This window comes from Felis catus, chromosome D4 (assembly GCF_018350175.1).
Source record: "Felis catus isolate Fca126 chromosome D4, F.catus_Fca126_mat1.0, whole genome shotgun sequence".
Classification (NCBI taxonomy): Eukaryota; Metazoa; Chordata; class Mammalia; order Carnivora; family Felidae; genus Felis; species Felis catus.
The window spans coordinates 5,770,521-5,785,864 of NC_058380.1; positions in this window are offsets into that span (position 1 = coordinate 5,770,521).

Consider the following 15,344-nt stretch of genomic DNA (forward strand, 5'->3'; position numbering starts at 1 on the left):
GACTCACATTTCCAGATGTTAAAACCATCAACTCAGCCACTCAAGCAAAAACTTCTGTAACACATTTGGCTCATTATTTTCCCAGATGTCTCCACCCTTTCAGCTAATTCTGTCTCAGTATCAGTTACCTAGCTGTGTAAAAAATGACCCAAAACTTAGTAGCTTAAAAAAACAAACACTTCATTATCTCACAGTTCTGCTGGTCAGCGATTTGGGCTAGATACAAATGTACGGCTCTTCCCTTGGTCTTACTGAATGCACTTAAGTGGCAGCATTAGCTGGTGGGTTGGCCAGAGCCTGGTGGCTTGGAGGCCTCAGCGGTGACCACCTGTATCTGCTACAGAGGGTCTAATCGGCTGTGAAGCCAGCCAAGGCTTCTTCACGTGGTGGTCTAAGGGCAGCAAGAAGGGACAAACGCCATGGTGAAGGCACATTTCAAATTCTTGTTTGTACCACACTTGCTAGTGTCTTGTTGGTCAAAACATGTCAGCCAGCCAAGTCAAGTCATTGAGAGGGATCACGTAAGAGTGTAGATGAGAGGTGAGGCATCCTTGGGGACCGTTGGGGTGACACTCTTTCTCCAAATCCAACGCAGATCCAAATCCTTCTGCACTTTCCACACCCATTGGCTCCCCCAGGACCCAAGTCACTCTTGTCTCTCACTAAGAAATCGCAGTAGACTCCTAACTTGTCTGTCTAGTTTTGCTTTCATAGGCTCCTCATAGGTTTTCCAAGGACTACAGATAGATTATTTAAAATGTAAACAAGGTGGTTTCATTCCTTGCCAAGAACCCTTCAAAGATTTATCGTTTAATAGAGAATGTGATACAGAGCCTTCTCTGGGCTAAAACACCCTTGTCGTTTGGTTTCCATTTACCGTGTTATTTACATCTTCCTCTCCCTCTGTTGTCGTCACAGATGCCATTTTTCAATCTTGCAGAGAAATCAGACTCTTCCCGATGATGCATCTTTCCATTACCATTCACGCACACTATCCAGAATGTTCTTCCCTCAGCCTTTGCCTGACTTGGCTCCCTCTTGGATCTCATTAAAGTGGGATCCTTCATGGCACCTGGGTGGCTCAGTTGGTTGAGTATCCAATTCTTGATTTTGGGTTAAGTCATGATACCAGGGTGATGGGATTGAGCCCCATGTTGGGCTCTGCACTGAGTGTGGAGCCTGCTTGAGATTCTCTCTCTCTCCCTCTGCCCCTCTCCCCGCCTCATGCACTCTCTCTCTCTCTCTCTCTCTCTCAAATAAAAATAAATAAATAAAGTGGGATCCTTTAATTATTCTCTTCCAAACCTTGTTTGTTCCTTTTGAAGCACTCTGAGGGTCATAATTTTTTGTTTGTGTATATGTATATTCCTTTTTCACTTACTTGTTAGCTCTAGCTTATAGACACATTAGGTTGCTCACTGTTTTATTTGTCATGCTTAATACATAGTAGAAACTCAAGAAATCCCTATACATTGATCTCCCCAAATTCAAAACAGGATTATCCACATAGTTAAGAAGTGGAAATGACCCAAATGGCCATCAACTGATGAATGAATAAGTAAAATGTGGTATGCCCATACAGAGGAATATTATTCTACAATAAAAAGGAATAAAGTACTGATATAGGTTACAATATGGATGAACCTTGCAAACATTGTGCTCAATGAAAGATGCTAGACCAGAGGAAAACAAAACACCATGTATTGTATGATTCCATTTACTGAAATTTCCAGAACAAGCAAATTTCCAGAAACAGAAAGTAGATTAGTGTTTGCTGAACACTGGGTGATGCTAGTGGTGGGAGATACGGAATGATGGCTCTTTTATAAGGAGCTTCTTTTTGGTGTGATGAAAATATTCCAAAATTATATAATTGTTATCAACGCACAACTCTGCTAATACACTAAAAACATTAAATGTGCACTTTATATGGGAGAATTTTATAATATGTGAATTATATCCCAACAAAATTGTTAAAAAATAATTCTTAGAGAGGGGCACCTGGGTAGCTCAGGCCATTAAGCGTCCACCTTCAGCTCAGGTCATGATCTCACAGTTCACGAGTTTGAGCCCCACATCAGGGTCTGTGCTGACAGCTCAGAGCCTGGAGCCTGCTTGGGATTCTGTGTCTCCCGCTCTCTGCCCCTCCCCCACTCATTCCCTCTCTCTCTCTCTCTCTCTCTCTCTCTCTCTCAAAAATAAATACACATTAAAATTTTTTTTCTAAAAAATAATTCTTAGAGAATGAAATAAAACCAGGTGTAACCATATTCACATTGATCCTGATTGGAGAAGGGGGGTTGGTACAGCTGTTTCAAAATTTCTCTAATTTCTGTTTGTTATCTTTTTCATTTAAGAGATGAAATGGTCTAGGGGCACCTGGGTGGCTCAGTCAGTTAAGTGTCCAACTCTTGATTTTGGGTCAGGTTCGTGGGATCCAGCCCCAACTCCCGAGTGCGGAGCTTGCTTGAGATTCTCTCTCTCCCTTCCTCTCTCTGCCCCTCCCCTGCTCGTATGCTCTATACTTTCTCAAACTAAATAAGTAAACTTACAAAATAAAGAAGTAAACCTGTAAAAACGATAAGCTTTATGAAGCCAGAAACAGGAGAAGTCAGCTTAAAACCTTCTCTGGTAAAGAAGCTTCAGTTAAAGAAAAGTTACAAAATCATGGAATTTTAAACCTTGAATTGACCCTAAAGAATATTTCATTATAAAATACTATGTCCTATCAGCTACACACACACACACACACACACACACACACACACACACGCACACGCACACTTCTAAACTCATTTTGGTTTTACAAGCACCAGGCAAGACCCAGTCAACTATTTCCAACTCCTGGCTTAGATGTGGAAATAAGCTTTCTCTATTATTGTGAAAATTTACCTTGGCTGTCAAAGAACCATCAATTATTTATTTTAACCTGCCTGAAACTTAAAATTATTTGAGCTTGCAAACTGAATGTACTCTAATTCCCTTATTAGTCAAATGAGAAAAATCAGCCAGTATGTTTAAAGAGACTTTCCTAAGATAATATAGCTGAAAACAAAACTCCAGCCTACAGATTTAATTTTCCTTACTCTTTCCCCTAAATTTTATCACCATAATTTGTCATTTCAGATTTATAATGTGTTGTTAACAATACCTTCCTTTGGAATGTGCTGTGCTGCCCCAGAAAACTTTTTGGGACAGCGGAAAAAGAATTATTTATCATGGCAGTTCTCTCATTAATGTCACATTTTCGTTCAGGCCTGATGTTGTTGAAGCTATTCTTAGACAACATCCAGAACCTTGCCCCTCAAGAAAGAGAGCCCCCAACCCACACGATTCCTCTTTCACCGGAAAATGCTTTTCCTAAGAGGTGTGGTAATTTTATTTCCCACCACCTATAGCCTTATATGCATTGTATCTTATGCTTAGGAATTTAAAAAACACATATATACCAAAAAAAAAAAAAACCCACCTTGAGATAAAAATCTGCTTCAGCCTATCACACTGTCTACCATGGGTTGTATGCTGAATAAATAGCCTTGGATTGAACAATCATGCTAAAAGTTTGTTATTATGCCTATGTGTCAATTAAAGGAGCCGGTGAGATACCTTAGCCTTTCAAGTTGTGTTGGATCCCCGCAGTTCCCCAGTTTAACAAAGATCCTCTCTGCAGGACAACCTGTCCCGGGGCATGAACCTTGCCTCCCTCCTTGGCACAGGGTCCCAACCACAAACGCCCACTGACGTAGTAAGGCCAACTTGAGTCCTTCCATTTCAAACAGCCCACCTGAATCAGAGTTAGATGTATAGGGTACTACATAACTTAGCAATGAGATCAGTTGTATAAGATACTATGTGACTTAGCAGTGAGATCTATCAGTTAAATATTGAATTTGGAGTATGAATATGAAAATGCTTGGATGCAAAACTGAATTGAGGTTGACCTAAATAAGGAATTAATGAACTGGCTTTGGTTCACAGTTCTTACTGGAAGGAAGGCAAGTGATGAGTTATCAAATAATATTTGATATGCCAAGTGACTTACAAATAGTGTTCTATTTAATCTTCACATTAAATGTATGAGGTAAGAGTTGTTCCGAAAAAGAAGGTAGAAAAGTTGTAATAGTTTATTGAGATCATGTCATTTGTGAGATATAGAACTACTTTTTTTAATGTTATTTACTTTTGAAAGAGAGAGAAAGACAGAGAGAGAGCGACAGAGAGAGAGAGAGAGAGAGAGAGAGAGAGAGAGAGAACAAGTGGGTGAGGGGCAGAGAGAGAGGGAGACACAGAATCCTAAGCAGGTTCCAGTCTCTGAGCTGTCAGTACAGAGCCCGATGCGGGGCTTGAACTCACAAACCACAAGATCATGACCTGCTGAAGTCAGGCACTTAACCAACTAAGTCACTCAGGAGCCCCTAGAATTACTTTTTAAAATAAATCTGATCTTGTCATTTCTATGATGCAAAATTATACTCCTAGAGTTCTTCAAACTTAGAGGAATACACAGAACTTTAGAAGTTGAGACCATTCCACAGTAATGTATTGAAGATAGAAGATAATATAGGTCTTTTTAGAATCAGAAAAGATTGGTAAGGGAAAGAAAATTGGTAAAGTGTATCTTTTTCCTGAAAGAAAATATTTCTCCTGTCCTCAGCGCCAGGTATAGGGCTCAAAAGCAAGTAAGTGTATTATCCGCCTCTTTGCTTCTCAGAGAAGAATGAAAGCCTTTCAAAATTTAATGCAAAGGACCAGAAAATCTGATGTTACAAGATTTCTTGATTCCATAGTTTTGTTACTGACATTTTGATGCAGTTCGTGTGTTGACATGGCTGCTTCCACATTTATCAAAAGAATACAAAATTTTAATCAAATGCATCTCAAAATTAAGAAAGTCTCATTAAAATATTCAATTAATTCACTTAATTCACTTCCTTGACACTATAGATAAAACCTATGTTCAACATAGTATATTCTATATCAATATCTACAGTTTTTTTTTCACTAAATGTATTTTTAGTGGTTCCAATTAATTAATTAATACTGTAGGGAAAAAAAGTTGATTTACTGATCAAAGTTTACTAAGTCTATCTTACGTCAATGTGTATTTTGTTTGGTACACAGTTGTTAACTAAATGCAATTATTCAAGATCTTGAACATTTCAACTTTGTAAAAAATATTTTAATTATCTGTCCATATTTTACCAAATAAAACATCTTACTAAGTAAAGTTTTGCCTGTTGTCAATATTTTTGTGCCGAGTATTTCTACCAACTGTATTTTTTTGTATTTTATTATTGCTGTTTTCAACATTTCCAAGCATATGATTCTTCAATAATATTTTTACTTATAACTACCAATTCGGGGTTTTGTTGATTACTTCAATCACAATATTTACTAAGAAATGGATAAAATTTTAGATATAATTATCATCGTGTATTCATGATAGACATCTCAAACTGTTTAAAAATGATTATCATTTGGTTTAATAAAAGAAAAAATACTCCTGATTCATTTCAAGGAAAAAAAGTTGTTACAGCTTTAATAATCACAAAATAGGAATGCTAATTTCAAGAAACATTACAAACACCAGCATTAGTTGGTCTATTGTGCAAGATTAATCATTCAGTTAAATAAAATAAAATAGTAGATACCTAGGGCGCCCGGGTGGCTCAGTCGGTTAAGCGCCTGACTTTGGCTCAAGTCATGATCTCACGGTTCGTAAGTTCACGGTTCATAAGTTCGTAAGTAACCCCAGATGGGGTTCTCTGCTGTCAGCACAGAGCCTGCTTGGGACCCTCTGCCCCCTTTTCTCTCTACCCCTCCCTGCTGGTTCTCTTTCTCTCAAAATAAATGAATAAACTTAAAAGATAAAATAACAGATATCAATTTTGCTTGACTTAGTAGAAATATAAATCCCATATATTTTTTCTAAATTATGTATGTATGTATTTATTTATTAAAAAAAACATATACTATTTTACCATTTACCATAATGGTTATCATTTTAAACATTTTTAATTGTAAACTTTAGAAGCATCCAAATTTACAGTGCTAATCACCACAACCCACTTCCAGGACTTTCTCATCACTGAAGACACTCTATACCCACTAAACAATAACTCATCATTTCCCCCTTCCCTCAGCCTCAGGCAACCTCTAGTCTACTTTCTGTCTCTATGCATTGGACTGTTCTGTGTACATCACGGAAGCAGATTCATATAATATTTGTTCTTTTGTGTTTGGCTCATTACACTTAGCGTAATAATATTTTTAGGGTTCATATCTATGGAGCATGTGCCAAACCCTATTCTTTTTTAAGGCTGAATAATATTCCATTGAATGTATATACCACGTTTGTTGATCCATTCATCTGTTGATGGACATTTGTGTTGTTTTCACCTTTGGCTGTTGTGAATAATGCTTCTGTGGATGTTGGTGTGCAAGCATCTGTTTAAGTCACTGCTTTCCAATGCGGAGGTGGCGGGTAGAAAATACCTTGACATGGAATTGCTAGATCATATCATCTAGCTTTTTGAGGAACCACCTATTTTCCACAACAGCTGTACCGTTTATAAATGTCCATGAATCTCCATTCTTCCATGCCTTTACCAACACTTGCTGTTTTCAGCTTTGTTGATAATAGCCATCCTACAGGGTGTGAAGTGCTATCTCACTGGAGTTTGCCTTACATTTCTCCAATGGTGAGTAATATTGAGCCTTTATCGTGTGCTTTTGGCTATTTGTGGATCTTCATTGGTGAAGTGTCTGTTCAAGTCCTTTGCCCATTTTTTTATTTGAGCTCTTTGTTTTTTCTTTTTTGTTCTTGAAATGTAGTATTTGTATATTCTGGATATTAACCCTATATCAAATACTTAATTTGCAAATATTATCTCCCAGTTTAGGGGGCTTTTTTGCTCTCTTGCTAATGTTTTTTAATACACAAAGTTTTTAATTTTGATAGAGTCTAATTAATTTTTCTCTTGTTGCCCATACTTTTGGTGTCATTACTTAGAAGGTAACTACTAAAGCCAATGTCATGAAGATTTATAGTCTTAGCCTTTACATTTAGGTCTTTGATGCATTTTTTTAATGCTTATTTATTTTTGAGAGAGAGAGAGAGGGAGAGGGAGTGGGGGAGGGGCAAAGAGAGAAGGAAACACAGAATCTGAAGCAGGCTCCACTCTTGAGCTGTCAGCACAGAGCTAGACTTGGGGCTCGAACCCATGAATCCCAAGATCATGACCTGAGCTGAAGTCGGACGCTTAACCCACTGAGCCACCCAGGCACCCCTCTTTGATACTTTTTAAATTAATTTCTATATACAATATAAGGTAAGAGCCCAAACTCATTCTTTCTTCTGCGGATATCCAGTTTTCCCAGGATCATTTGTTTAAAAAGCTGTTTATTTTTCCCCATTAAAATGTTTTGGCACCTTGTTGAAAATGATTTGACCATATGTGTAAGAGTTTATTTCTGGGCTGTCTATCCTATCCCATTAATTTATATTTCCATCTTTATTCCAATACCATATTGTTTTGATTATTGGATTTATAGTAAATTTTAAAATCAGGAAGTTTGAGCCCTCCAGTTTTGTTCTTTTCAGGATGCTTTTGCTTTTCAGGTTTCCTTGATATTCCACATATTGGCTTTTATATTTGCTCATGTATTTACCTTTACCAGAGATCTTTATATCTTCATATGGGTTCTATTTACTATCAAGTCATTTCTTTTTTTTAAATTTTTTTAAGTTTGTTTATTTACTTTGACAGGGAAAGAGAGAGAGAGAGAGAGAGAGAGAGAGAGAGAGAGAGAGAACGCACAGAGTAGGGGCAGAGAAAGAGGGAAAGAGAGCAAATCCCAAGCAGGCTCCACACTGTCAGCACAGAGCCTGACCCAGGGCCTGAACCCATGAACCATGAGATCATGACCTGAGCCAAAATCAAGAGTCAGAAACTTAACCAACTGAGCCACCCAGGTGCCCCTGAAGTCATTTCATTTCAATCTGAAGGATTTCTTTGAGCATTTCTTATGGAAGTGGTCTATAGTAAGGAATTCTATCAGATTTTGTTTATCTGGAAATGTCTAAATTCTTTCATTTTTCCCTCAAAAAGGAAGGACGGTTTTGCTTATTATAAAATTCTCAGTTGGTAACATTGTTCTTTCAGCTATCTGAACATATCAACCCCCTGCCTTCAAATCTCCAAGGTTTCTGGTATGAAATTGACTGATAATCTTATGGAATGTCCCCAGTATGTGATAATTCATTTTTTCTTCCTGCTTTCCAGATTCTCTCTTTGTCTTTGTTTTTCGATAATTTCATTACAGTGTGTTTCAAATTCTACTTGGAATTTGTTGAACTTGGATTTGCATTATTTATGTCTTTAATCCTATTTGGAAAATTTTTTATGTCATCTCCTCAAATATCTTTTCCATCCCTTTCTCTCTCTTGTCTTTTTCTGGGACTCCCATAATTCTTACGCTGGTCTGCTTGAGAGTGTTATACATCATTAATTCTTTTTTTTTTTTTCTAATTTTTTTTCTCTCCTCAGACTCCATGATTTTAGTTGTCTTATCTTCAAGTTCACAGATTCTTTCTTCTGCATGCCCATACCTGATGCTGAATCTCTCTGAATTTTTCACTTGAGTTATTGTACATTTTTAGCTTCAGAATTTTTGTTTGGTTCCTTTCTACAGTTTCTATCTCTTTGCTGAAATTCTCATTTTGCCCTTATATTCCTTTTCTTGGTTTCCTTAGTTACTTTTCCATGTTTTCCCTTAGTTTGAGTATATTCAGAACAGTTTTTTTTAAGACTTTCTCTAATAAGTCTGCTATCTGGACTCAGGAATGATTTGGGGGTTGCTTTATTTTAATTATTAAAGGTTATAGTACTCCATTTGTTTCAGATTTGTCTCAACTAATTTTCAAAAACTTTTCCTTGCCATTGTGATTGCTGAAGTCTGTTCCCTTATCTCATGTTTAGCTACACAGACACAGAATTTCTTGAATGCCTTAAGCTTGAAACAAACAAAATACAAAATAAATAAATAAACCCCCAAAATGAACAACCTCCTTCCCCTGCTATTCTGGGTTGGCTCTGTGCTGGGGCATTCCTTCAACACTTATGTAGGTTTGCTGTGAACCCTCTTGGTTCAGCCATCAGCCAGGGAGAAAGCTTAATGTACTCTCAGATATTTTCCAAGCGTACATCTTGTCTGGGCACGCACATGGTTTTCTAAATTCTCCCCATATATGCAGCTGCTTCTGAATATCCTAATTTCCAAGAGTCTAACCCCAGCTTCTCTGGGCCTTAGATGGTCCATTCTATATTTCCACCTGTAATCTCTTGCATCAAGCATCTGTGTGTACAGACTTTCCACTACTTTTCCTGCTATGTTCCAAGTTATGCAAGACAGAAATGAATGCCTTCATCAGACTTTCAGGTATCCTCAGATCACAGCAGGTGTACACAATAACTTAAAAAAAAATTTTTTTAATGTGTTGCACTTTCTCTAATTTGAGGGGAGAGCTGGCAACCTGGTCACTACTTGCTTAAGACCAAGACTCTCACCAGGTAAAGTCAGGCAGGAGATGGGGTTAGGATGACTCTTGCTTGGTTTCTATAAGCCTTTTACCGTTTTCAGAACTCTTAGAAATTGACTCATACACAGCTTCTGGTGTGTGTGTGTGTGTGTGTGTGTGTGTGTGTGTGTGTGTGTTATGTGGAGAAATCAGTCTTTGGAACTTTCTAGCTTGTCACTTGGCTGATATCATTGCCATGATATGTTTATAGATAAAATATCTCTCGGAACATTTTTTCTTTTCCGTTTGAATTCCCTCCTATTTGGACTCCAACTGCACGCATACTGGGAACTTTGGACAAGTCCAACAAGTCTCTTCTACGTTTTGCTATTCTTTACTTTCTTTGTGTCATCCTTTGGACATTTTCTATTGGCCAGTTCAGTAATCTTATTCCGTCCAATCTGCTCTTAAGCCTATCCATTCTGTTCTTAATTCCACATACGTATTTTTCAGTTATAAGCTATTTTACTAGGATGTCTAATTCTTCGGAAAAAGTTATCCATATGTTCATTTTAGGTCTTTCTCTATTTTCTTCAGCATATTAATCATAATGATTATAATGTATGGTTTGCAGAGGTTATTTTCTGGATCATCTGTCAGACTTTCTTTAGAGCTTTATTATTTGGCGCTTTTTTTTTCTTGTTGGTTTTAGCTGTTCCATATTACCTCTTTGCATGTCTTGTAATTTTTAATTGCATGTAGCATATTTTGGACAAAAGAAACTCTGAGGGTCCAGGTAGTATCTCCCATCACTTATCTCTCTCGTCTCTCAGGCAGAAACAATAAGTGGTTGGTAACTGTCATCTAATTACTAAATTTCACGTTGCTTAAGATTTAGTTTAGCTCTCCCTCATCCTTCCTCTAGGGTGGGGCCCTCAAAAGCTGTTAACTGAAAAATTGGTAGGTCTTCCAAATACCATAGACCTAAGTGGATATTCTGGAATTAAAAAGTACAGTATCTAAAATTAAAACACAGAAGATGGGTTTAAGAGATCCACTTTTGTCCTCTGAGGATTTTAAAGCTTAGTTCTTTAGTCTTCCAGCCAACAGCTTCAGAATTTGACAACTAGAATTCTGATTTTTAGATTGGTTATATAGAGAGTTAGAAAGAGAATGACTCCCATCCTTAAAGTGAGAAAAAAGCTATGAAGCTGGAAGTTGACTCATTTTTCTGAGACCACAAAAGAACTGAAGTCACAGCTACAGAGACAGGTACCTGTGTGTAGAACAGCAACAGAACATTTGCTTACCTGAGACAGAAATGGCTAAAAGTTGGGAGCACCTGGGTGGCTTAGTCAGTGGAGGGACTTCAGCTCAGGTCACGATCTCGCTGTTCGTGAGTTCAAGCCCCGTGTCGGGCTCTGTGCTGACAGCTCAGAGCCTGGGGACTGCTTCAGATTCTGTGTCTCCCTCTCTCCTTGTCCCTCTCCTGCTCGTGTTCTGTCTCTCTCTCTCTCTCTCTCTCTCTCTCTCTCTCTCTCTCTCTCTCTCTCTCAAAAATAAATGAACACTAAAAAAATTTTAATAAAAAAAGAAGTGGTCAATATCATATGAACAGGTAGAAAAGTCAAACAAGAAATTTTTAACAGGATATTTAAGCATGGACTTTATTGAGAGCATGAAACCCTTGGAAACCACTGATATAAAGGAGGGATTTCACCCTCTTGCAGGTTTTTCCTGTAGGAACCCCACCAGACAACCACAAGGAAGATGGGGAGAATCCCAAGAAAGGTAATGGCTGGCAGAGGGAACAGCAGCCATTGCCAAAACTCCACCCAGACCCATTCCTTATATTCCCTAAAAACCAAAAGTCCAAATCTACAGAGGGAAGATCAGTTAAACCATAGTCTGGGGCCCTGGGGAAAGGGAATGGAGACCACCACTGAAATCTACCCAGATCCTTCTCCCCTATCTTTCAAGTGAATAAAAGCCTCAGTCTGCAGTGGGAACAGTGACGAAACTGCAGGCTGGGGCAGTAATGGAAACCCACTCAACATGAAGGAGGGGAAAATGAAGTTCTATTTCTGGAGGAGGAGTAGGAACACTACCTCAGTCTTAAGACCAATGTTTAGAGTGATTGCCCAAAACTGAGGTTCAATTGGAAAATCAGAAAATTCTGCCATCACCTAAACTTCATCCCCAGCACCACGCTAACTAGCTTGGAATAAAAATATCAATGGGAAAAAAACATATATCAATGGAGTATGGCAGAGAACTCCACAGTATTGGTCTTTAGGGAAATTCAAGTTAAAAACACAATGAGATACCACAATTAGAATTGCTAAAATGAGAACAATAAATGTTTTACATGAATATAATTGCCATTCACAGTTGGCAAAGACTGTAAACAGCCAAGATGTCCTTGAGCAGATGGAAAGATAAACACCCTGTACACCTGTACAATGGAATTCCGTGCAGAAATAAGAGACAGTGGGTTGTTGATTCACAAAATAGCATGGCTGAATCTTAAATGCATTTTTCTAAGTGTTAAAATCTCTCCCAATTTCTCTGTCCCCAGGAGATGCTCTCTGATAATCGCACGAATTATATCCAAGTAAAACGCAGCTGTGTTCCTCAGTGCCGACTCACCGCTCTCTCTAGAACTTTCTTCTCATGTCTGTTTTATTGCCTGGCCCTCTTCACCTTCACCAGACTAGGGGGGGTTGGGGCGGGGGGATGCTTGCTTCCTAAAGATTGTGAGGTTAGTGGAGATTTTGCTACCTTTCAGAAGATTCTGGAATATGCCTTTTACTCTCTCACGTAGAAATCGGAAAGTGCTTTCTGGGGTCTCGTCAGAGTCTCCAATTCTGTGATTCTAGCTCCATGTGACTACTAACATTTTTGTTAGTTTTCTTCTTTCCCATTTGCAGCCCGGTGCTCTGCTTGGTCAAACTCTGCCAATAGAAAGAATAACAACTGCTTATGATCAGTTCACTGGGAAAGGTTTGCCCTCTTGGAAATTTTCATTCATTCAATCCTGCTGTTTCCCCATATACCAGATGCCTTCAAACACGTAATGTTGTATAATTTATTCCAGTTTTCTTCATTGTTGTTAGTGAGGGCACTAGTCTGCCATGAATAAGTCTCTCACCCAGGGACATACATTTCTATCCTAATTATTGTCAAGAAGGGCTAAATTTTATATCAAAACACAGAATCTGTCTTTTGATTCCAATATTAAGATTCCACGTTTTTCCAGTGATCTGTAGCGACTAATCTCCTTGAAACACACTAAGGAAACTGTCCCTCGTTCTCAAATATTTTTGAGGTTATTCTTAACTTTGATCTGTCTTCATTGCAATGGGTCCCTAACGCTTTACGTCCTCGGCCTCCCGTGTTTCTCTCCCATTGCAGAACTTCTGTCCTGGCCACAGGCAAGCAGAGGGGTTTGAGAGTGTCATAAGCAACTCCTTCCAGACATGGTTTCAAAGCCACTGTCAAACCACACTCCTCGCCATCTTTTCATCCTCAGATTCCGGTTTTATAAGTATATTATTGCTACCTTTCTTATGACTTGTGAACAACAAAAGCATATTTGCTTTCATTTTATGAGAAATACGTAGAAACTGGGGCGCCTGAGTGGCTCAGTCGGTTGAGCGTCCAACTCTTGATTTTGGCTTAGGTCATGGTCTCACAGTTAGTGGCTTTGAGCCCCCCATCGGGCTCTATACGGAAAGCATGGAGCCTGCTTGAGAGTCTCTGTCTCCCTCTCTCTCTGACACTCTTCCACTTGCACTCTCTCTCTCTCTCTCCCTCTCTCAAAATAAATAAACTTAAAAAAAAAAGAGAAATACATAGAAATTTTAAGATGTGAAAATTGCTCCCAAATGTATTGACTTTTCTGTTTGTATTCTTTTACTCGAGTGAGTAGATTCAATGCATAGTGGATAACAGTGTGGAAAAAATTAAATGTCTACTTTAGCAAGTTATAGGCATATATACAGCTATACATGGAAAACAGATTGCACAACATGCACACTGAAATGTAAAGAAAATTTTTTTAAAAAATTAACAGCGAGAAAATTTTTGAAAAGTTGACTATTCAGCACTATAGTGCCTCAGGATCATTAACCAGCTTATTTATTCATACAACAAATATGTATCGAATGCTTTTTTTCAGAATCTCAGCTGACACTATACGATTCAGAAGCCCCAATTAATGGAGTTTACAGTTGACGGAAAAAGTGATTAGCAGTCCTTTATTAATGCATTTTGAAAATAACATTAAAAATTTCTCTAAATTAGTTAAAGAATCATAAATTGGATTATCCGAGTCAGAAAAAAATAGGATGTTAGAAGTATGATATGAGTTGCTCACAGCTCCAATGATCTCTATTAAAGCACTAGAGAATATTAAGCCAAAAACAGTTTATCTATTTTGTGTATCCTATACATCGATTCATGGACAACTGCTTAGTTAAAAGCAAATATCATAAATAACAGAAAACGGGATCAATAATACTAATATCTAGTTGTCTACTCGACACTAACCTATTTTTTATGCGATGAAGTATAGAAAAAATATGTCTTTATATTTACTGTAAGAAACACCAAAAAATCTTTAGCAAGTGGGAAAATGAAATCTTTTGTGTGTTCATTATTTAACACTGCAGCAGGTGGGAGCCCTGCGGGTGAGGTGCTCGCACGTTCCCCCGGTCGGAAGAAATCGAGGCAGCGGCAGGGCGCTAATGAAGGAGTCGTGTTTCAGCCGCAGCAAACGGGAAGCAGATTTCAAACTGCGAGGGGGGCTGTGTGTCCCCGCAGGGCAATCAATGCGGAGTAATTCCCTTCCACCCTCACAGTCTTCGTGTAACACCGGCACCACCTGACTGTCACCTGCTCCTGGCCCAGAAATGCCTGTGGTCGCAAGTGCCTGCGTGTGGTGGGTGACGGGAAAGCCCCACCTGCACTTCTTTTTTTTTTTTTAATGTTTATTTTTGAGATAGAGAGAGAGAGAGAGAGAGAGAGAGAGAGAGAGAGAGAGAGAGTATGAGCAGGGAGGAAGCAGACAGAGGGGGGTACAGAGTGTCCGAAGCGGGCTCTGTGTTGACAGCAGACAGCCCGATGTGGGGCTTGAACTTACCAACTGTACATCATGACCTGAGCCGAAGTTGAAAGATGGGGTTCAAGTTTCAGTTCTGCCGGAGACTAATGCTAGCATCTTGGACACTGTAGAGTCTGGGACCACTAACTGGAACGTTGAGCAAACATTGGAACAGGCACCTAGTTCAGCACCTGGGTGGAAACTTGATCTCAGCAGTCTAATTTGGCATTCTCTCTCTCTCTCTTTTTTAGAGGAGGACAACAGGAGATGAGAGAATCTTAAGCAGGCGGGGCTCAATCCCACAACCCTGGGATCATGACCTGAGCTGAAATCAAGAGTCAGAGGCTCAACCGACAGAGCTACCCAGGCACTCCTTGGCAGTGTCTCTTTTTGCTAAAAAAAAAAAAATAAATAAAAATCAAGAAATCTGAAATAACATAGAATGTCCTTGTCTACTTATTTAAAAAATTTTTTTTCTAGTTATAAAAGGAATTCATGGTTATTAGAAAATATTTGGGAAATAGAAAATGATTTAGGTAGATATACACATCCTTCAAAACCCCAACTCCTGTAAGTGAGGAGTTAATGTTTTAGTGTGCTTACTTCCAAAGGGCTTCAAGTTCATTTCTTTACCATTTTAGCACAGCTTTCTACCTTGGATACATTTGTAATCAACACCCCCTAAGTCTGAATGTGACAGCATTTGGAAAGTGGGAACGG